We start from the raw sequence: 23,335 nt of genomic DNA, 5'->3' as shown, positions 1-23,335 counted from the left end.
CTTCCCTTGAAAGGGTAAGAGAAAGGTGAGGAGAATAGAGAAGTGTTATTCCAACACTTGCTCTTGGGGATAGAGCAGCAGTGTCCTTGTGGGAACACTTTTCAGCTTTCGCCAACTTAACCCACTGGGATTAATAAGCAGGTCAACAGGCTTGTGGCTTCCCCTCTTTGGGGAGGGGAACAGCAGTTTATCAGATAATCCTGCTCCCACATTTGCTAGAATATGCCCAAACTCACAATCGTTCCCTTGTACTATCCTTTTGGAACAATGGTGGGCGATTCATATTTCACCTGCTATGATGGTTTTTTTGTTAACCTGGCTAGGCTATAGTACCCAGTTATTTAATCCAACATTAATCTAGGTGTTGCTGTGAAGGTATTTTGTAGATGCAGTTAACATCCACAATCAGTTGACCTTAAGCAAAGGAGATGGCCCCTGATAATGTGGGTGGGCCTCGTCCAATCAGTCGAAAGGCTTTAAGAGGAAAACTGAGATTTCTCTGAGGAAGAAGAAATTCTCAAGATCACAACATTAGCTCCCACCTAGGAGTTTCAGCCTGCCAGCCTTCCCTACAGGTTTGAGACTTACTAGCCCCCCACAGTTGTGAGCAAATTCCTTGAAATATATCCTACTGGTTCTGTTTCTCTGGAGAAACCTGACTGATATGACCACATACCAGAAATAGGTCAGAAAAGATAATAATTAAATAAACCCATAGCTCTGCTGCATCCGTGCTTACCACACACCCTCTTATTGCTTATGCAAGGTCTCAAGTCTCTGACACCTAGGAGAACACAGACCTCAATAGTCCAGCCACAGTGAGATAACAAGTTGGCATCTTTGCTGCACTGTGTATATTTTCCAAACGAAAATATCAGAGTACCAGCCCTGACAGATAAAAACGTACTTACAGGAAAAATTGGAGAGCATATTTGAAACTGGGTCTGTTCCAAAAATTCAGGAGGTACAATTTTTGTATCTAGATATCATTCAGGTTTGCTTCACCCCCATCAGTTCCCCTGGTCCACATAAACTCTAAATATACCTCACGAAGCTTCTAGATACTTCAAGATTAAGGATCTCCCAATTATTCAACAAATATCCAATGAGCATGAAGCAGGCCAGACACCATCTTGGGATTTTTTAAAAATTTTTATTGGAGTATAGTTGCTTTACAATGTTGTGTTAGTTTCTGTTGCACAACAATGTGAAACTGCTATACGTATACATATATCCCCTCTTTTTTGGATTTCCTTCCCATTTAGGTCACCACAGAGCATTGAGTAGAGTTCCCTGTGCTATACATTAGGTTCTCATTAGTTATCTCTTTTATACCATCTTGGCATTTTAAATAAAAGGAACAGGATACCATTCCTAGTCACTGATAGTTCAGAGCCTGCTGAGACAGATGGGCAAGTAAGGAGGTGATTACAAAACAGGAACATTGGTGCCTGGACAAAGCCAAACCTCAGGTACATCCCAAGACTGCACCACCCAGTCCCCAAGCCTTCACAGGAGAGCTTCCCTTCTGCGCCATTTCATCCCTTTGTAAATTCAACAAAGGCTAACTGTAGTGTCCAACGTAACTAAATTCATTTCTCTGCAGGCTAGGGTCATTTCATCTGCCCACATCCATAGCTCTTGATCACCTGAGGAAAAATCAGAGTACGAGGTCCACCCCACTGATAGCAGTCCAACATCAGCCTGGCCCTTTGACCTGTTCAGGCAGGCCTCATGGTCACCAGTGGCTATCCCAGGCCTCTGGGTCCAAGGACCCTTTCCTCACACATTGTTTTTGAGAAAGACCAGACTAAGAAACATTAGCTCCTACATTCATCTCTCCTAGACTGGCCTCCCCCACCAGCTAATATCTCTGGACTGTGGAAGCTGCTTTCCCAGAATCTGGGGCAGTACCTGGTCCAGTCTAAGTGCTCAGTGCCCGATGCTGAAGGGAGAGAGGGAAGAAGGGAGTGAAGGAATGAAAGAGCCTTTACAAATGAGAAAATTCAGCAGCAAAGTGAAAAACACACCAGCCTGCCAGAGGGGGAGTCCTAGATCTGAGTACTGTCAGCTCTTAACTTTCAGTGTGGCTTGGGGCAAACAGTTAAACCTTTCTGACTCCCAGTGCCCTCATCTGTAACGATGGGATCATAGCAGTGTCTGCCTCATAGAGATACGATGAGATGTCTATAGCTCACTCAGTCAAGTGTCTGGCAGACAAGTAACACTCTATGTAAGTTAATTTCACTGTTATAATTCTCATATCACCACTCTGGACCTGCAATTCCTCACCTACAAAATGAGGGGTTAAACCACATGACCCCCAACACCCTTCAAGTCCAACAGCTCTGCCACTTGGTAAAGCAGAAACGAACTCTTTGTACATCAGCCCCACTTCACAAATGACAATGACTGAGGAGAGCATAGGTGCTGGAGCCCAAGTTTGAATTCTGCCCCAAGCACTCAGGCAGCTCCAGCATCCAGTTCAGTACGATGCTGTTCCTAAATCCAGCTGAAAGGCTTCCATCCCTGGCTATGCCCTCCCCATCTTGACTTGTGTCCTGCCTCTTGTTGCCAGACTAAGCTAATATTAAATCTTACTGTTCAGCACATACTGTATTGCTATTGATTGTCACATTGTGTCTCAGATTAGTTTTAATGCTTTATACATTCAACCATGCATAGCTCGCTAAAACTAATCCAGAGTTACCTCTCAACTCCCTGCAGGCTTCAGAATGTTTTCAGGACTGTGCATTTCTTAGAATATTGAACCAAGTGTTCACTGAACAACTGGCAACTTTCATTGGACAACTGACATTGAACAACTAAGGAAAGAAACTCAAAATCTCTGTCTGCGAAGAATATAAATTACGAATGATCAATTTCAGTGACTCCCAGTGCATGAATCATTTCAGTAATAAAACTGTTTGGGCAAAGACTGAAGGATTGTGTCTCTTAATCTTACTCTCCCAGAGTTCTGTTATTAAATGTGTCCAGGGCCAACAATGGGTTATGGATTCATTTGAAGAATCACATAATCCTTCAAAACTATCAGGACACAAGTGGAATTGCACAGAAGATTTTTTGCTCACTAGAGCGGGTCAGTAGGGCTGAGGCATATGGGTAATTTTTCTCTCATTAATGAATCTTTCAATACTTGCAAAGTAACTGCACTTATCTGGGACAAACCAGGTAGAATGCTACAGCTTTTCTTATGTCATATTCTCCTTCCCCAATGAAAGAAAGCTTCCACTTTTTCTATAAAGGTTGCTGTCATTTCTCTCTATTCCTTCCTCCAAAAAAGAAAATCACAAGTTTAGCTAAAATTTAGGTTGCAAAATGTTTCACAAGTTAATAGTTCATTATTCCATATTGATTCCTGTTAGTGCTGACTCCTAAGTAGACTGTGAGATTCTTAGCAGCAGAAACACCAGCAGAAGCTTCCCTTGAGTTCTCCCACATGCCTAGAATAGCAGTTCTCAACCAGGCAATTTTGCACCCCAGGGGACATTTGGCAGTTACTGGACACATTTTGATTGTCACAACTGGGCTATGGTGGCTGCTACTTGGCATCAGGTGGGTAGAGGTCAGGATGCTGCTAGACATCCAGTGCATAGGATGGCTCCCTCAACAAAGGATTAGCCTGCCTGAATGAGTGTTCTCCAGAGAAACAGAATGAATAAATATATAATTTATATTTATTTCTATTTAATAGTTTATTATTCTTTCATAATATTTATAATATAATTATAACCCTTTATTATATTACAATATAATATAATTACAATACAAATATATTATATTACTATAATATAACAATGTTATAGTATATTAAATATACTATATTAATTATATGTAATTATATAATATACTATATTTAATATATTACTATAACATGTTATATTAATATATTACAATATTATAATTATCATATAATATTACAATATTATAACTATAATATATTACGATATTATAATTACAATATTATAATATTGTGTGGAATTGGCTTACACACTTATGGAGGCTGGCGAGTCCAAAATCTGCAGAGCCAATGTCCTAGTTCAAGTCTAAAGGCCAGCAGGCTGCTATAGAACCTGAAAGAGCTGATTGATGTCCCAATTCAAAGTCCATTATTCAGGATGATTCTCTCTTACTCAGAGAAGAGTAAGCCTTTTGTGTTATTCAGGTCTTCAACTGGTTGGATGAGGCCCACCCAACATTAGGGAGGGCAATCTGCTTTACTCAAAGTCACCAATTTAAATATTAATCTCATCCCAAAGCACTCTCACAGAAACACCCAGAGTAATGTTTGACCAAATATCTGGGTACCCTCGGACCCAGTCAAATAGACACATAATATTAACCATCATACCACCAAAAATGTCCATAGGGCTGTGGTTGAGAAATTCTGATCCAGAATCATTCTAGGCACATAATAAATGCTCAGAAATGTTTGTTGATGGAATACAATCTGCTTGTGTTCATGTTAAGATAAAGGACGGCTCAAAAGTGGGGTAGGGTGGCCAGAGGATTCATGGAGGAGATGGGCCAGGTAGAAAATTGTACATATAGGTGGAACTTGGGTGGACAGGAAGGATACATCCCAGAATGGAAGAAGCCACATTCTGTGATGCATGCAAGGGAACCCCGTCAGCTAAAACCCTAAAGACACACTCGAGACTACAGGGGTCTTAGTAAAATAGAACCCACTGTGAAATTTGAATGAATGATGCGGTCTTGTTTTTAAAACAATTGAAATTATGTGTTTTAGGAAGGAGAGTAGGAGAAAATGGATCTTTAGCACGATTTATATTTATATAAATAGAGCCAGTAGTTTATATTAGCACATTTTACAGATGAAGGAACTGAGACAGGAAGACATTAACCACAGAGTTTGGGAATTTTTGCTTTACAGTTTGGTAAATGTGCTTACTTATGTCTGCTGACATGAGTTGGATGTTATTAGAGACGATACCATTAATGCACAGGATTATGTGGTGTTTACAGTGCTGGCTCTGGAGCCAGGGCATGTGGGCTCAAACTGGCTCCACCACTTAGTAGATCGCAACCTTGGGCAAAAGGCCAAACTTGTGAATAGTAAATAAGTTCATACATATAAAGCAGGCAGAATAGGCCAGTCAGGCACATAGAAAATGCTCAGTCATGTTGGCTGTTCTTATTATCACCGTTCTTTTTAATCCCAGTTCCTTAACACCAGCTATAAGGTTCTGCTGGATTCCCACCCTAACAAACAGCATCAAATCGTCTGGTGGCAAAACGGAGGTGGCATTAGCAAGCCCCTTTCAGGACTTTCCCAACTATTTTCAATGATACTCGCACAGATCTCTCAAAATTAAGTGATTTCAACGGCACTGAGTTTAAACCACCTCCTTATTAAGCCTGTAGTTTAGACAAGCAAACAGCAAAACAAGCATGTACAAGCTGCTGCTTTGAGTAGCCAGCTGAGAAATGATGCTGCCCAGAGGGGTGTGTGTGTGTTTGGGTGGGGGGGGGGGAGGGAGAGAGAGAGAGAGAGAGAGAGAGAGAGAGAGAGAGAGAGAGAGAGATGTGGGGAGAGGGAGAAAAGGAGGATGTGTACCAGGACAAGCTGGAGTTTCTAAGCACACAGCATCAGGTTGCAGGGGGCAGGGACCCTTACACATCCCCTGCAATCAGCACCTTCACATGCAACTTCTGTGTCCAATTTTCAAAAAACAAACAAACAAACAAACAACCCACAGTAGAGGGAGGGAGGGGCGATTCCCCATTACAGTTACCTCCCTGGATTTTCATTAAAAGGGAAGGCTCATTAAATACGGAAGAATCCAGAGGGGAGTCCGAAGCTATTGAGAAGGCTGGAGGCCGTGCCAATGAAAAGAACCGGGCAGATTGAACATAGAAAAGAGACACTAATGGGAGCTGAAGGGCAATGGTATAGATGGGAATTAAATATGTTATGTGTAGAATCCAGTTGCAATGAGCAGGTACAAAATACTTAGAATAGTCTAAAAATGCAATTCACTATCAATGGGTAGTGAGCTCCCCATCATTAGAGTGATGCAACAAGAGGATGAATGATCATTGTGTGGGGTGATGATTTCATACTTTAAAGTGATTTCTAATTATACAGTTCCCAAATTTAAAACATGCATTGCCTATTTGGTTGTGAGGTTTAGATTTTGCTTATTTTCTTTACCTTCCTCAAGCATAACTCTATACTAGTGATAGAAAAGAGTTTCTATCTCCAAATGCAGCTCTTGTTGATTGTTCCTGGCTGCCTGGAACACTGTGTTAAGAAGGTTTCTAAGATTGTGTGATGTGATAGATTGGTAATGTCTGCTAAGGACAAAAGAAAAAGCAAAGGAGTTTCATTTTTCAAGATACAATGTAGAACAATTTCTAAGGGACAAAAGAGAAAGTAGAGACCTTCCTGGGAGGAAGTGGAGAGTTCTAAAAAGGATGAACCTAGGAAGAAGTAGCTGCCTGAAACCCCCCTATGTCTAAGCCTTAGCTCAGGGCAGGGAGTGGGGACAGATAGAAACTGTGAGGGAAAGAATGAAAAGCTGAATCCAGAGCAGACCCAGTGCATTTCCTGTTTGGAATTCCCGGGGAGAGCAACTTGCCCTGCATCTGTGCCACCATGGAGCAGCCACAGCAGGTAGAAATGACAGTGTGGGACATGCAGGAAGACTCAGTGCCCCTGAAAATCTCTGCTCACACGAAGTGTGGAGGTATCTGGAAGTTCCACCTGGCAAGGGACAAAGAAGGACAGAGCTGAGAGCAAGGGGCCCACCTTGGGTGGCCATTGTGAGAGGCCAAGTGACCAGGTGGAGGATGTGGTTGATGCTCAGGGGATCTATAAGGCCAGTAAAGACTGAGATGGGGTCGAACCAACAGGGGGGACCACCAAGCCCTGAAGGTGCCAAGATATCAGAGCCCAAGTTACACCACTGTGGATGTGTCTGCAGCAGATGCACAAGGACAGAGGCTGGAGGGAGTCCAGACGGAGGTGAGAGGAAGCTGATAGAGAAGCACAGCACTCGGATGAGGAGTCTTTTCAAATAAGTTGTGAGGATAGGAAGCTTCCTTTGCTCAGAGGCACTGGGGAATGGGGGAGGGGACACCCTCTGAAAGCTCTGACAGTGAGCCTAACCTTTAAATTGACTGACTAGGGACTTCCCTCGTGGCGCAGTGGTTAATAATCCACCTGCCAATGCAGGGGACACAGGTTTGATCCGTGGCTCAGGAAGATCCCACATGCTGCGGAGCAACTAAGCCCATGCACCACAACTACTGAGCCTGTGCTCTAGAGCCCACGAGCCACAACTACTGAGCACGTGTGCCACAACTAATGAAGCCCACGCATCTAGAGCCGGTGCTCCAGAACAAGAGAAGCCACCACAATGAGAAGCCCGCAACAAAGAGTAGCCCCCATTCACAACAACTAGATAAAGCCCGTGCACAGCAACGAAGACCCAACGCAGCCAAAAATAAATGAACGAATGAATAAATAAATTGAATTAATTTATTTTAAAAAACAAAAATAAATGGACTGACTAATTGCTCCTAAGGCCCTTTTAACCCTGGAAAGACTCAGTTTCCTTTAATTAGCAAGTGTAAGCGTCATTGTGTAAGATATGGTCGAGACGGAACTGCTTTTTCCAAATGTGAGCATGACTATTTCAGCATCTCTGCCACCTCCCTCTCACACACACACACACACACACACACACACACACACACACACACACACACACACACCCCATAAGTGTATGTGCAGTCAATCACAAGAACCCGACAAGAATAGCTAGAACAAAGGTCTGGAAGACTTCTCAAGAACAGAGGGAAGGAAATGAAAGGATTGGGTATGCAGGAGCAACGGGTATCAGTGGAGCTTGTTAGAATTCCAAATAGCAGACCACACCCTAGACCTACTGCATCTTTTCTTTTTCTTTTTTTCTTTCCAGCTTTATTGAGATATAATGGACGTATGACATTGTGTAAGTTTAAGGCATACAATGTGATGATCTGATGCATGTATATATTGTTTACCATATACATTCACCACAATAAGGTCAGTTAACACATCCTTCACCTCCCATAATTACCATTTTGTTGTTGTTATTATGATGAGAACATTTAAGATTCATTCTCTCAGCAATTTTCAAGTATACAATATAGAATTGTTAACTATAGTCACCATGCTGTAATTAGCTCCCCAAACTTACTCCTCTTACAACTGGAAGTTTGTACCATTTGTCCAACATCTCCCCCATCTCCCCTGCCCTCCAGCACCTGGCAACCACTGTCTCCTCTCTGCTTGTGTGAGTTCAGTTTTTTCTGACTCCACATATAAATGAGATCATACAGTATTTGTGTTTCTCTGTCCCTACTGCATCTTAACATGATCCCAGGTGATTTGTGTTCACATGTGGGTTTGAGAGGTGCTATGTAACATGATTTAACACAATCAAATCAACAGAACAATTCTATGAATCAAAGAGTATTCTCCCCATTTTGCAGATGATCAAACTGAGACCCAGTCAAGATCACATATGCAGTAAGTAGTAAAACCAAGATACCAACCCAAACTCTGACTTCAGAGCCCACCCCTCTTTTCTATACCAAAAATTTAGGCTCCTTCACTGTTTTTTTCTGGTCAAATGTGTGTTTACAATTGCAATGCTGCATGCCTAGAATGTTTTGGAATGATCTGTGGAGACAGAGCAATGACAAGATTTCCTGTTCCAATACATTTTCCAGAGTAAAACACCAGATATTCATGATTCAATCCATGCCCAGGATTCTGTGTGATCAAAAGCCCCCAGTATTTTAAGCTTTGGGGCAATTCATAGCTATCATGTCTAAATTGTTCTGCTTGTTCTAAATTTGCCCTGCATGTGTACCTTTCAAGAATAGTTCTTTTAGTTGATAAAACCCCTGTTTTCAAATGCGAATGTGTTTTGAAATGTATCTATTCAATCACTTCTCCCTCAAAATCATACTATAGCTGAATTACTCCAAAGGAATCTGTAGTGAAGCACAGAACATTTTCAAGCATAATCCTGTGGAGTTTTCATCTAAAAAGGTGACTAACAGCTTGCATAAGCTTATACCCAGACTTAAAGCTTAAAAATCCCTGTGGAGTTTGCAAAGGGTGTTGAGAAAGCAAGCCAAACCTGGGAAACAGAAATGTCTTTGCACGCTGACTTATCTACCAGTCACGAAACCAGTCCAATTTAAAATTGCTGTTACTCATTTCAGCTCCACAACCTCTATTCCTGAGAGTGAGTTGAAAAAGCACTCTTTCCTCTGTTAAGAAAAATAAGAAATGGCTCATAGCCAGCACATGTTAATTAGATCATGCAAGGTGGCGAAAAGGGATCTGAAGTAAGATGAAACCTATTGCTACCTGACATCAAGTAGGTAATTATAAACATACGTTTGGAAAAATGAATGAAATCTAGCCTTGGGTCTGGAATTAAGCAGCTCTTTGACCTTCGGGAACTCACTCTCCTCTCCAGGTTCATCTTTTGGGGCCTCAATGATTTCCTAAGATTCCTTCCAGATTCACAGTCTCAAATTTTAATTATGTGCTAAGTGTAACATACTTAATTTGAAGGATGGCATATCGATAAAGATAGTTAAGAAGATGACAAGGCAGCATGGGAACTAGTCATTACATAATATGGAATACAAAATGTTTATACTGTCTAAAGCTATATAAGATTCTGTGTGCATGTGAACGAAAGCTGGAAGGAAAGAGGGAACAAAGAGAACAGAGTGAGATCACGGGTGAGTGAAGTTTCCTTATATTTTGATTTTCATTAATTTACTGTTTGATGTTTAAAAACCATAATTTTAGGGAAGCATTTCATGTATTAACGCATATATGTGGAACCTAGAAAAATGGCAGGTGAACTTATTTCCAGGGCAGGAATAAAGATGCAGACGTAGAAAACGGACATGTGGACACAGCGGGGAAGGGGAGGGTGGGACGAACTGGGAGATCAGCATTGACATAAATACACTACCATGTATAAAATAGCTAGTGGGAACCTGCTGTATAGCACAGGGAGCTCAGCTCGGTGCTCTGTGATGACCTAGATGGGTAGGATGACGGGGATGGGAGGGAGGTCCAAGAGGGAGGGGATATATGTACACATATAGCTGATTCACTTCGTTTTACAGCAGAAACTCACACAACATTGTGAGGCAATTATACTCCAATTAAAAAAACAAAAGAAAAACTATTTTGGTAGTTTGCTGTCATTTATTTTCTCAGCTTCCAAAGTGATGGTAGCCAGGTTGCTCTCATTGCTATTTAAGGATTGTGTCACTTTCCAGAGCTCAGTAGTGTTTCCAAAGCGGTCCTACACCAGTGCTCCAGGAGGTAGATCCCTATCTTCTCAGCCTAAACCTACAAACATAGGTCCTGTGCTTGCCTTTCCCTCCACTGTTGGCTGGGAGAGAACAGGTACTGCACGTAAGGGTCCAATCAGAGCACCTCAGGTGGGAACGGACTATGGAGTTTGCTCTGCCCTTCCTCTGAGGTAGTCCCTTTGGAGTGTCCACCTAGTTCATAAATAAGCCTTTCACTGCCCACCCTTCATCCACAACCAAGGGCCCCAGCAGCCATTTTGGACAATATGTCTCATCTTACCACCATGGCAGCCTTTGACTGGACCAGTGCTGAGAACCTGACCCATGATGGCCAATCAGAACCTCTTTGCCAGACATTTGAAATTGGGACTAAGAAACAGTCAGTATCTCTTGAGATCGCTAAATCCAAAACCTGCCATTGTATCAGCCTGGGTGCTTTGGAATAAACATTTTTGATCACCTATGTGGATTGTAAAAGCAGAGAAAGCTCATATGGGGGACGAAACATCAGTGAGGAGAAAATGAGTCAGTATGCCTTTCTGCTTCTGCCCCTTCCTCAGGGATGCTGCAACCTGCCCTTGGGTTCTGTGAAACAGCCTGAATCCTTAACTAAAGGCTCCTTTCAGCTTAAGTGAAGGCAAGTTCATTTCTATTACTTGTTATCAAAATTGTCCTAATACACCTGCCCTCCCTCTATTTATCTGTGGGAACAAGCCATACAAGTCCCTGTGTAACCTGGCCCTGCGAAGGTCCCCACCTTGTAGCCCACTCACACCCTGGCCATGGGGGGCGTCAGCTGGTACTGCCCAACACCTTATTTCCTCTTGTCTCTGAGCCTTGCTGGCTGCTCTGCCTGAAATGTCCTCCAGCAACTGTTCCCAGCCTGAAGGCATAAGCAGGTAGAAAGCCTGTCTGCAGGGGTCTGCTTGCTTCCTGCCTTTCTTCAGCCTTGCATATGATTAAAGCACTCACACTGAGTGCTGCCTGGGATGCTGGGAGCTGCTTTTTCTGTTCTGCTAGCCAGAACAGGCCGAGGTTTCAGAGAGCGCACCCTCACGGGAAGCTGAGGGAGACAGGTCTTGTTGCTGCAGCCTGAGATGATGCTGCTCTCATTAGGCTTTTCTGCATTCTTTATTTATAAGGACTTACTGGGCATCCAGGTTAAAGGCTGGCAGTGCCCAGCATCCCCACACTTAATGAGTAATCAACGGCATGGTGAAAAAAGTATATCTGGGGAGGTTTCTGCGTTCCAGGGCACAACAAATGAAAGAAGAGAGCTTCTCTGAACACGCCTGAGGTGAGGAATAACTCACTTCCCAAAAGATTTTCTGAAGAGCAGCAAATGTGCACACTTCAATCCTACCCAGTTGAAACGAAGAGTGAGTAATGATTGTAGACGTTATCTAACGCATGCGCAGTGCCCCACAGAAGTCAACTAAGGTAGGAGGTGTTATCATCCTTGATTTACAGATAAGGAAACTGAGGTTCAGAGGTAAAGTCACTTTCTGAGCTTACGCAGGGACCAAGTGGGCCTCTAGGTGCAAAGCTCGTCACCTGGTCCCAGTGACTATCCTCTAAGTCAGAAGTCATCAGAATGCTCCCTGGACCAGCAGCGAAAGCATCACTTAGGAACTGGTTAGAAATGCAAATTCTTGGGCCTAGCCCAGACCTACTAAATCAGACACTCTGGCGTCAGGGCCTGGCAAGCCGGGTGTTAACAGACCCTCCAGAGGATTCTGCTGTGCTCTACATCCCCACTATTCAATGTGGGTCTCGGTCCAGATCAGCATCATCTGGGAGCCGGTTAGAAATGCAGACTCCCAGGCCCCACCCCAGATCTAATGAATGGGAATCTGCATTTGAACATCCCCAGGTGATATGTATGCACATTAGAGTTGAAGACTTAAGGAGCAAGCAGTTGGCGTTTGATACCTTGTCATTTCAATCCTGTTTGAAGTCCGGAAAATGAGTGGGGGTTAGGGGAGACTATGCTGGGAGGAAAGATGATGAGATTCTTAAAGGCTCCTTTGTGCGTGGGTGATAACTTCTTTCCTCTCTTTTACTTCATCACGTAAGGAGGTAATTTTGTGTGAGAGCTTTTTTGTTGTCTGTTGTTCATATTTACATGATAAAACCTTTCTTGAGGTGTTCAAAGTGATCTTACTTTGAGGCACTCTTTTTATGAAGCTGGGGTAACGTCTACATGGATGCAAACACAAGGGCCCTCTAAACCCTAGTGAAGTCAAGGGAAATCAGAAAGTGACATTCAGCCATCCCTGCTTCCTCCTTCCTAACAGAACCTGCAATCCTCCCTACTCTGTGCAGCCATGCTTCAGAGGGGCTCAGCGCTCCCAGCCCCAGGGTATGTGCTGCTTGGTCTACAAAAATGAATCACAGTTGCATTTTTCTTACCAGTGATTGGTTTAAACATAGGCGTGTGAACATAATTCCAACTAATGGGACAAGAGAAGTGAGAGTAAATGTTTCCTCAGTCTTAAAAAGAAACACAAGGAGCACCTCACACCCATTAGGATGGCTACTATCTCAAAAAGTGGAGGGTGAAGGGATGTGGAGAAAAATTGGAATACTTTTTCACTGTTGGTGGGAATGTAAAATGGTACGATCACTATGGAAAACAGTTTGGCAGTTCCTCAAGAAATAAAAGTAGAATTAACATATGATCCAGTAATTCCACTTCTGAATATGTACCCAAAAGAACTGAAAGCAGACTCTTGAAGAGATATTTGTACACCCATGTGCACAGCAGCATTATTTACAATAGCTAAAAGGTAGAAGAAGCCCAAGTGTCCCCTGGGCTGATGAACAGATAAACAGATGAATGGATAAACAAAATATGGTATATACAGACAAGGGAATATTATTCGGCCTTAAAAAGGAAGGAAATTCTGACTCATGGTACAACATGGATGAACCTTGAGGTCATTACAGGAAGTCACAAAAAGACATAGACAGTATAACTCCACTTATATGAGGCACATAGAATAGTCAAATTCACAGAGTAAGATACTAACTAGAAGGATGGTTACGAGGGACTGTAAATGTACATAATGCTACTGAACTGTACACCTAAAAATGGTCAAGATGTTAAATTGTATGTGATGTGTATTTTACCACAATTAAAAATAAATCTGTGGGCTTCCCTGGTGGCACAGTGGTTGAGAATCTGCCTGCTAATGCAGGGGACACGGGTTCAAGCCCTGGTCTGGGAGGATCCCACATGCCGCAGAGCTACTAGGCCCGTGAGCCACAACTACTGAGCCTGCGCGTCTGGAGCCTGTGCTCTGCAACAAGAGAGGCCGTGATAGTGAGAGGCCCGCGCATCGCGATGAAGAGTGGCCCCCACTTGCCACAACTAGAGAAAGCCCACGCACAGAAATAAATTAATTAATTAATAAAAATAAATTTGTTTAAAAAGACACACAAGGAAGAGACCACCCCCTGTTCTGCCTCTGCATATTATCATGTCTTCGTGTGGTCCCTGGAATAGCTGCCAAAATTTGGGGACCCCCTCAGGAGAGAAAAAAGATGGGAAAAACACAAATCTTTGACGATGCCTTTGAGTCACTGCATTAGCAAGCCCTGGATCGGCCTGCTCTCCAGGACTTTTATAATGTGAAATAATGTTTCTTATTACTTAGCTGCTTTGAGTTGAGTTTTCTGTTACCTCCAAAAGCATCCTAACAGATAGAGGGTTCTAAGTATCCAACAAGAGGCAGGCAGCCAGCATGGCTCATGAAGACAAAAATGCCCAGCTTTGAAGCTTTCAATTCTGCTGCCACCGTAGTGAAATTGGCTGGTGGTGGTTAGAAAGACTCATGCTGATCGCACTTTGTTTTATCTTCCAGATATTGCTGTGCAATATGCTTTTATAAAGAATCACTGAATTACCGTAAACCCCTGGATGGCTATCATAGCATGGAATACAATGCCACTGAAATGATGCTGAAGAGGTTTACTCATTAACATGAAAAGTTTCTTACCTGTGCATTAAGTGGGGGTAAATACAAGTTACAAAGTGGTGTGACTCAATTTCTTATGTATTAACTTACGTATTCTTGTGTATTAACTTCAAGTAGTTGTAGATAGGCAGGCAAGGTCAGAGAGGTAAATGGATATACATATACAAATATATGTGAAGAGAGAACAAGAGAGCAAACAAAATATTAACACTGGTTATATCTTGGAAGTGGGGGTTATAGCTATATTTTATTTCCTTCTTTTTGGTTATATATTTTTCTAAATTTTCTTCAATGAAACTATCTTATTTTATGATAATAAAAATATTGGTCTCTTTAAAAAACTGATGTCATATTTTAATTCACTTTGCTCATAGACACATGATTTTTCTCAAAAAGCTGAGCATGTAATTCCCTGTGTGTCCAACCTTTTTATGTTAACCGTTTAGAGAGGACATCTCCATAATGTATGACATGGGTCCCTGCCCCTAAGATGCTGTCTACCAATCACAGTCAACAGTGCTGTTAACACAGGTTGATTATTCCAGACTCCATTATTTTAATGTGGTGTTCTTGGGGGTAATAGTCCAGGGCTGTAGCATACTTTGACCCTTACCAAACAACCCCGGTTTGCTGTGGTTTTAGTTCTTGCGTCTGCTTTTAATCCTTTCAGTGTTTTCAGGTATTCCTCATTATTTATCAAAATATATGTCTGTGTTACACCCTCTCCTGCCCTCTCCTCTGCAGACTCCAATACACTGAACCCTTGGAAGTGAGATGAACTCCGTGGTATCACTGGGTGTAAATAAGAGTAAAGGCTCAAGGAAGCTTTCTCACAAGGGAGGCCCATGAGATTTATCACATGAGCTTCCTGGTATTCTTGGTTGCACAAAGCCTTTTCTGGCTTGGTTCCTGGTTCCTATGTATATTCTAAACTAGTGAAGATGCTGGAGAGCAGAATTCTGCGTAAGTGAAGTGGGAATGTTTCTGATAACAAATGGCTACTCCATTAAGAAATAGCATGACTGATTCTCTGGACATCTTGATCCAAAAGAAGGAGGCTGCAGATGGCAAGAACAGAACCGACTGGGGTACCTTCTACCCCAAAGTGAGTTTATTTAGGTTCACCACCTGGTCATTAGACTCGCCAGATGGCAAGCTTGAGTAACTGCTCAGAAAGAGAGCAAGTAGCCAATCCATTACCCCAGCACAGTCAATACCGTTACTTTAACGTGAGATGCACATACTAGTACATAATATGGGTAATGAGGCATCACAGGGCCATCATAAAGGCAGCCATCTGGGCTTGTGTGGGACAGCCTTGTGCACCGTGGCCATGGAGGAAACTCAGCTGAGTCTTGCACAGCAGGGATGAGGAGGAGGTGCGGGGGCAGAGGTGGAGGTTGGGTGGGGGAAGCGGGAAGTGGGGTGTGTGCCCACATGTGCCACTGTCCACAGCATTCGAACATCTTGCTGCTGTCTCCAGGCCATTGCCACCTTTTGCCCCTTCTTCACCTAGTTCTCAGGTTCTCTTTGTTGTTATTCTCAATTTTGATGAAAAAGTCATGATATTTTTACAGCAATCCTGGAAAAATAGAACTGTGACTAGAGGTGCTTTTGAATACTTTGACAGTTCTAGTCCAACTCTGACAGTTACAAAAATGGCTTTCCTTTAGGAAATGGCACGCGTGTCTGGGTGGGGAAGGGGATGGGGTGAGAGTTCGCACACTCTGACTCACCTCTGGCATAGGCTTGGGATGGAAAAGCCCCAACTAGGCCCACTAGGGCTGGCACACGTAGGACCTGGGCACCCCAGAGGGTAAGGCCAGAAAGAAAAGCAGGTGAACCAGGCCATGCCCAAGTCAGGCACTGTAGGCCACATGAGGGCAGGGGCATTTCCTGCCACAATTCCTCCTCATAACCCCACAGGACCCAGCACAGTGCTGCCCAAATAGGGCAGTCAGTGTCATGTTTGTGGAAGTCAGTTCACTTACTCAGCAAATGTTTACTAGATGCAGGGCACTAGGTGAAACCAGGTAAAGGGCACATGAGATCTCTCTGAATTATTTCTTAAAATTGCACATGAATCTACAGCTATCTCAAAATAAAAAGTTTACTTAAAAGTTAAATTTGCAAAACTTGAATACATCTAAAAAGAGAGTGGCTAAAGAGAAACAAATGAGGAGATCCAGAAATATTGTTTTTAAAGGGAGAGGGAGACAGAGACAGCGCGAGAGAGAGACAAACATTTGACAGACATCACGTGACAAAGGGCATAAACGTGTGTAAACATCAGAAGCAGGGAGACCTTGTACCAGCAGGCTCCTTCAGACCCCAAGTGGCCGTTCATTAGGCACCTTCTAGGTTTCCTCCCAACTTTAAGAACGTAGGAGATACTGACCGATTTTCAAACCAATTTTCCTCACTGCTCATTTTTGCCCAAAATGACCTGTGACTGTAAATCAAGACCATCTGTCTTTCATCCAGCTCTTCAGAACCTGAGTACTTTTCACAACTAAACTTCTGAGCCATCCAGAAGTGAGGGATGCCTTGTGACGCCCTGAGAGGAGCTGTCATCATCCCTGCTGTTGTCTAAGGAATATCCCCCTCAAGGCCATGCCCATAACTCTCATCATGGCCTCGGGGGAGGAGAGGCAGCAGCTTTAGAAGTGACAACGGAGAGCCTAGGAAACACCTTGCTTGTGCTTTACATCAAGCACACGGAAACAAACAAGGATGCCAAGGGGAAGGCAACATACATTACGTTTTCATAGTATTGTCTATACTATTGTCATGTTCGTTTTAGATCATCAAAAACATACAGTAACCCTGTGAGGCCAGAAGTGCTGGGGTCTCCCTTGATAGATGAGGAGACTGAGGCCCAAGGGGTTCCTGGATCCCAGGAAGAGTAAGAGATAGAGTGGTCCTCTTCTGACTCTGGTGCCCATTCTTCATTCTCAAGCCCACTGCTTCATTCTCAAGCCCACTGCTTCCAAACCATGGTTTTGCTCCTCAAGATCAACATCTACTTCTTTGCCTCTCTTCATCTTGGCTGCACAATCGTGTCATTGACACCCCGCACACACCCCTATCCTGTTTCATCAGTGCTACGCCATCTACGTCTTGGTACTTAAATACTATGTTCAACTTCACTGTTATTTGTTAAGCCATCCAGACTTCAGTGTCTCCAGTCTTCTGAAGACACTTCTGAATCTTCTCTCTTGCCTTATTCCAATATAATTCCTTTTGGGGAGCAACTGATATAAGTCTTTCTCAGATTTCGGCCTGTCTGCCCTCAGTCATGTTTCTGCGTGTTTCATATCCAGTGTAGCATAGAGCACAGCAACACCAAAACCAGGGTGAGCTGACTGTCACATAATCAGTGACAAGCCACAGTCCCAGGAGTCCATCCGGGAGAGGCCAAGAGTCAATGAGATCCACAAGTGGATGCATGAAATATGAAACATGGATTAGGACTTGGGAAAGTGGCTGATGTTACAGGGGGCAAGCCTAAAGGAAACAAATAAGTTCCTTGTTTGTCTGGCATAGGGAAGCTTTTAAAGTGGCAGGTGTTACTGTCTCCTTTTGCTCCACAATATCTTAAAGGCACCACCTGTCACCTGGCAGATGACTGATTCAGCAGCCTGGGAGTTCACAGGGGGCCAGCTTGCCTTGGACACAGCCCTACTGATTGGAGCCAAAGTATCTCACACAACAGTGATAGGTTAAAGCCAACAGATGTCTTCACACCCTAAATCATAGAGAAAGTCAAGAAGGGAGAGGAATAATTGACAGTATCCCTGATCAAAACAGACACCTCGTCACAGCATATTTAGTGGAAAATCCATAGAAAACAAAAGCTGAATTCCCTATCCAGGCTGCAGTACCTAACACATCACTGCCAAGAAGAAAGCATTTAGTGAAACCCTCTTTTAAGTTTTGTCTGGAGTAGGCACTATATGGAGCAATGAGTCAGACAGCAGTGCAACCCTCAAGCTCACAGTGCAATGCAAACAACCCTGATGTAGACAAACAGGCACAGCACATCCACCCAACAAATATTTATTGAGCACACATATTATGTACCAGGCACCAAGTGTGGCTTTGATATTATAACAGAGCTTCCTTTTAAAGTTTCCAATACAAGTTCACATACACAATCAAATCTGATCCTCATAAAACCAAGTGAACCAAGTGACACAGGTGTTGTTATCCTCACTTTGAAAAGTAAACTTAGGTTCACCAAGATTAGATGAATGGTCCAAGTCCATATGACTAGTACCACATAAAGTTTCTTGCATTGGGGAAGAATCTCAGGGAATATTTTTCCTTCATGCCCCTGGATACCTATGGACCCTTTCCTACCTGTGCCAAAAGCCTGCTCCCCAACCTCTACACTCACTCTACCTCAGATGTCTCTGCACTCTGCCTACCACACTTTTTAGAGTAGGAAGCACATGTAAGGGTATGTTCAGCTTCAAGCCACAGAAAACCCGACTGTGAGTGACTTAAGAGAATTATCTTACAAGAGATCTGAAAGTACACAATTCCAGAGTTGGCACCTTAGCTCAAAATTGTCACAAAAGAAAAACAAAATTGCATTGAAAGAACGAAGATCTTTCCTTCTTTCCACTCCACCATCCTAAGGCTACTCACCTCACGGCTACAAAACGGCTGCTACAGCTCTATCCTCATGTTCTCACATGACTATACCCAAAGGCAGATCCAGGTCACATGACCACCCAGCAGCAAGGGCAGGAGGAAGGCAAGAATCTGGTATTTGTGACTTTCATGGGGGAAGTAGGGAGGTGTGGGCACCAAGGCAAAAGCTGGGAGCGGCTATTGGATAACTAATCACCAGCCTCTGCCACAGGTAACTTGCTGATTCCTGATTAGGGTCAGAGCTGAAAATTAATTCCTCCCCAGCAGAAATATAAATTTCTTGACACTATAAGTTGCTTTATTAGTTCTCTATTGCTGCATTGTAAATAACCACGGGCTAAGCAGCTTAAGACAATACCCATTTATTTTCTAACAGCTCTATAGGTCAGAAGTCCAGGAAGTCTTGAGTGAGTTCTCTGATTAGGGACTTACGAAGCTAAAATCGAGGTGTTACCTGGGCTGAGCTCTCATGTGGAGTTCTGGGGAAGAATTCACTTCCAACGCATTCAGATTGCTGGCAGAATTCAGTTCCTTGTAGCTGTAGGACTGTCTCCATGGCCTTGCTGGCTGTCCACCAGGGATCACTCTCAACTCCAAAGACGGCTCTCCATCCTTATACATGACCCCCTCCATCTTCAACACCAGTAATGGTGCACTGAATCCTTCTCATATCAATACTTCCAATCTCTCCAACTTTTCCTTCTACCAGCAGCTGAAGAAAATTCTGTGCTTTTAAAGGGCTCCTGAATGAGATTAGGCCCACCTAGGTAATCTGCCTTTGGCCATGATCACAGGAGTAACACCAGAGGGTGAAGATCATGGGAGCCATCTCAAAACTCTGCCTACCTTAGCCACCATTAAAAAAACAAAAGCAGGATTTATTCTTGGAGTTTGGGATAGGGTCACCCTTCCCTGAATCACGATAAGGGCAGGAGGACTCCCAATCAAAACTGGGGCTCTGCAGGCAAAAAATTAAAGAAGAGAATGGCTGCTGGGTGGGCAACCAAGAGTGACTGATTTGATTAACTGTTTTTCTGTGTAAATGAGATACTAACCCTAAGATAGTTACACAGTGGAATACCATCTAGCTGGTGCAATTTTTTTTTTTTTTTTTTTTTTAAATGAGAACATGGTGTGTAAGAACCACTGACCAGGACAGGGATTCCTGCTTCATCTAACTTCCCCACCCCTCCAACCCTTACAACCCCTCCCCCACCTGCTCCTCAGCCAGCACTGTGTCCCGAACACGGACTCATGAAGAATGCTGACCCACAGGGAGTTTGATAGAGTTTCTTATAATGAAAGTATTTACTGTGGCTAGATTTCTTATGGCTGTTTTTAACTGGTTTGTTTCTATCTGTTAGGCAAAAGGGAAAGACAAGGGTTTATGGAAAGAGGAGGCCCATCTCTCAGAGTTCACACAGAGCAGGTCCTAACACTGCCCATGGTGTTTGTAAGGAGTCTTTGTAAGGAGTCTTTGAAGGCCTTTCCATGTCTTTCTAAAGAGAAATCATCTGCCCTCTTCTCTGCAGAGGTGCCTCATTACAAGCTCTTTCAATGCATTGTTTTCTGTTTCACTGCCTTAAATCCAGCTCGGGCTGCTTATGTTTTTTATTTCAATTTGTTTTCTGTTTTATGACATCTATTTGGATTTAATTTTTTTTCCTCCACCAAAAAGTCTAAAATACCAAGTCAGATGTCTCCGAGGAGCTTATGTACGTTTGCACAAGCACTTGGAGATCCTTAAGAACTGCAGATTATCAACCAGGAACAGCTCAATGCCTTTCAGAATGCTTTACTTTCACAGAGGCTTGTGTTTACCTTTTAAGTGCTTTCAAGTCCGTTCTCTCGAAGTACCTTGCCTTACCAGGAGCCCTGCTTTTTGTTCTTGTTGCCTTCTTCATTCAGAAGAACCATCAATCAGTTTCTGAAACAAGGAAGCTTCTGTGCAGAATTCAAAGGACACCACATCACAGCTGGTGGCAAGAGAGTGCAATGGGCATTGTTGTTTGTACACAGGCCTTCATCTCTGTGAGAAGTACCCCTGTTTGAAATGAATGAGGCAGACAAGAATGGTGGCTTCAAAAGCAACTATCCTCCTCTGGGCTTTTCTTGTTGAAAGTTCTGCACAGCACTGTCACTAGAAAGTAAAGATAATAAAAGGCAAATCTGCAGCAGGCTACAGGTTTCCTATACAAGAGACTCACACCTGGCCTCAGCCAGGCTGTGTGTCTGGATATTTCCCTTTACTATGTAGATTTGGGTTTGCAAGGTTAATGTGAAAGAGGCTGTTTATTTTTTCCCAGTGATTCTGCATAAAAATTACATAAACTTCCCTTACCAAGAGCCTAGCCCAGAAATATGACAGGCTCCTCTCTTTCCTGGTGCCTCTTAAGGGTGTCATTTCTGGTAGGAGTAGAGCATCCATCACTAGTGTTGCCATGGTTATGGCTTCCAGACCAGGGGATTGGCTGATCCTTGGCCCAGCTCTTCCACCTAGCTATCATAAACTCCACAGCAGGAGGTTTCCTTATTCCCTGATTCATTTTGTATTTGGCTGGAATATTGGAGAGCACATAGTTTCCATGGTACTTCATGACTCTTCTGTAGGTTCTTAGCGACCCTAAGGTTGATTAGGACATAAAGTCTTGGGCTAGTGGAAAAGTTAAAACAGTGTGCAGGGCTTACAGCAGAGATGAAAAAGAAATAAAAGGAATCCAAATCGGAAGAGAAGAAATAAAACTGTCACTGTGTGCAGATGACATGATACTATACATAGAGAATCCTAAAGATACTACCAGAAAACTACTAGAGCTAATCAATGAATTTGGTTAAGTAGCAGGATACAAAATTAATGCACAGAAATTTCTTGCATTCCTATACACTAATGATGAAAAATCTGAAAGAGAAATTAAGGAAAAACTCCCATTTACCATTGCATCAAAAAGAATAAAATACCTAGGATTTTGTCTCCTACTAAAGGAGACAAAAGACCTGTATGCAGAAAACTATAAGACACTGATGAAAGAAATTAAAGATGATACAAACAGATGGAGAGACATACCATATTCTTGGATTCGAAGAATCAACATTGTGAAAATGACTACACTACCCAAAGCAATCTACAGATTCAGTGCAATCCCTATCAAACTACCAATGGCATTTTTCACAGAACTAGATCAAAAAATTTCACAATTTGTATGGAAACACAAAAGACCCTGAATAGCCAAAGCAATCTTGAGAAAGAAAAACAGAGCTGGAGGAATCAGGCTCCTGGACTTCAGACTATACTACAAAGCTACAGTAATCAAGACAGTATGGTACTGGCACAAAAACAGAAATATAGATCAATGGAACAGGATAGAAAGCCAAGAGATAAGTCCACGCACATATGGTCACCTTATCTTTGATAAAGGAGGCAAGAATATACAATGGAGAAAAGACAGCCTCTTCAATAAGTGGTGCTGGGAAAACTGCACAGCTACAGGTAAAAGAATGAAATTAGAACACTCCCTAACACCATACACAAAAATAAACTCAAAATGGATTAAAGACCTAAATGTAAGGCCAGACACTATAAAATTCTTAGAGGAAAACACAGGCAGAACACTCCATGTCATAAATCACAGCAAGATCCTTTTTGACCCACCTCCTAGAGAAAGGGAAATAAAAACAAAAATAAACAAATGGGACCTAATGAAACTTAAAAGCTTTTGCACAGCAAAGGAAACCATAAACAAGATGAAAAGACAATGCTCAGAATGGGAGAAAATATTTGCAAACGAAGCAACTGACAAAGGATTAATCTCCAAAATATACAAGCAGCTCATGCAGCTCAATATCAAAAAAAAACAAACAACCCAATCCAGAAATGGGCAGAAGACCTAAATAGACATTTCTCCAAAGAAGATATACAGATTGCCAACAAACACATGAAAGGATGCTCAACATCACTAATCATTAGAGAAACGTAAATCAAAACTACAGTGAGGTTATCACCTCACACCAGTCAGAATGACCATCATCAAAAAATCTACAAACAATAAATGCTGGAGAGGGTGTGGAGAAAAGGGAACCCTCTTGCACTGTTGGTGGGAATGTAAATTGATACAGTCACTATGGAGAAATCTTGCATTGTTTGTGTCTTTTAAAAGTGCCTTAAATTCTTTGGGAGCAAGGCTAAATATAAAGGAAGTATAAATATATTCTCTAGAAATCCATTGGATTTTTTGCTTTTAGGATGGGAGAAAAAAAGTACAAAGGTTTTTCTGGCCAGGAAGGGAAAATTGCATAATGCAAAGCACCTAGAACAT

At 42.6% G+C, this 23,335-nt stretch overlaps 1 long non-coding RNA gene across 2 annotated transcripts in view; it reads right to left on the bottom strand.

Annotated features, from left to right (window-relative positions):
- Nucleotides 1-23,335, bottom strand: part of LOC125963520 (uncharacterized) — a 67,372-nt gene that overhangs the window by 33,184 nt on the left and 10,853 nt on the right. The window contains exon 4 of one of the 2 annotated variants that reach the window (XR_007475568.1): nt 20,253-21,066. The exons of the other annotated variant lie outside the window; for it this stretch is intronic. This is a non-coding gene — a long non-coding RNA (uncharacterized LOC125963520). Of the gene's footprint in view, nt 1-20,252; nt 21,067-23,335 lie in introns of those variants that run through there. 2 annotated transcript variants of the gene reach the window in all.

The sequence above is a fragment of the Orcinus orca genome, chromosome 2 (assembly GCF_937001465.1).
Source record: "Orcinus orca chromosome 2, mOrcOrc1.1, whole genome shotgun sequence".
NCBI classification, from domain to species: domain Eukaryota; kingdom Metazoa; phylum Chordata; class Mammalia; order Artiodactyla; family Delphinidae; genus Orcinus; species Orcinus orca.
Note: the sequence above shows the minus strand (reverse complement) of the source record. Positions and strands in the feature narration are given on the sequence as shown.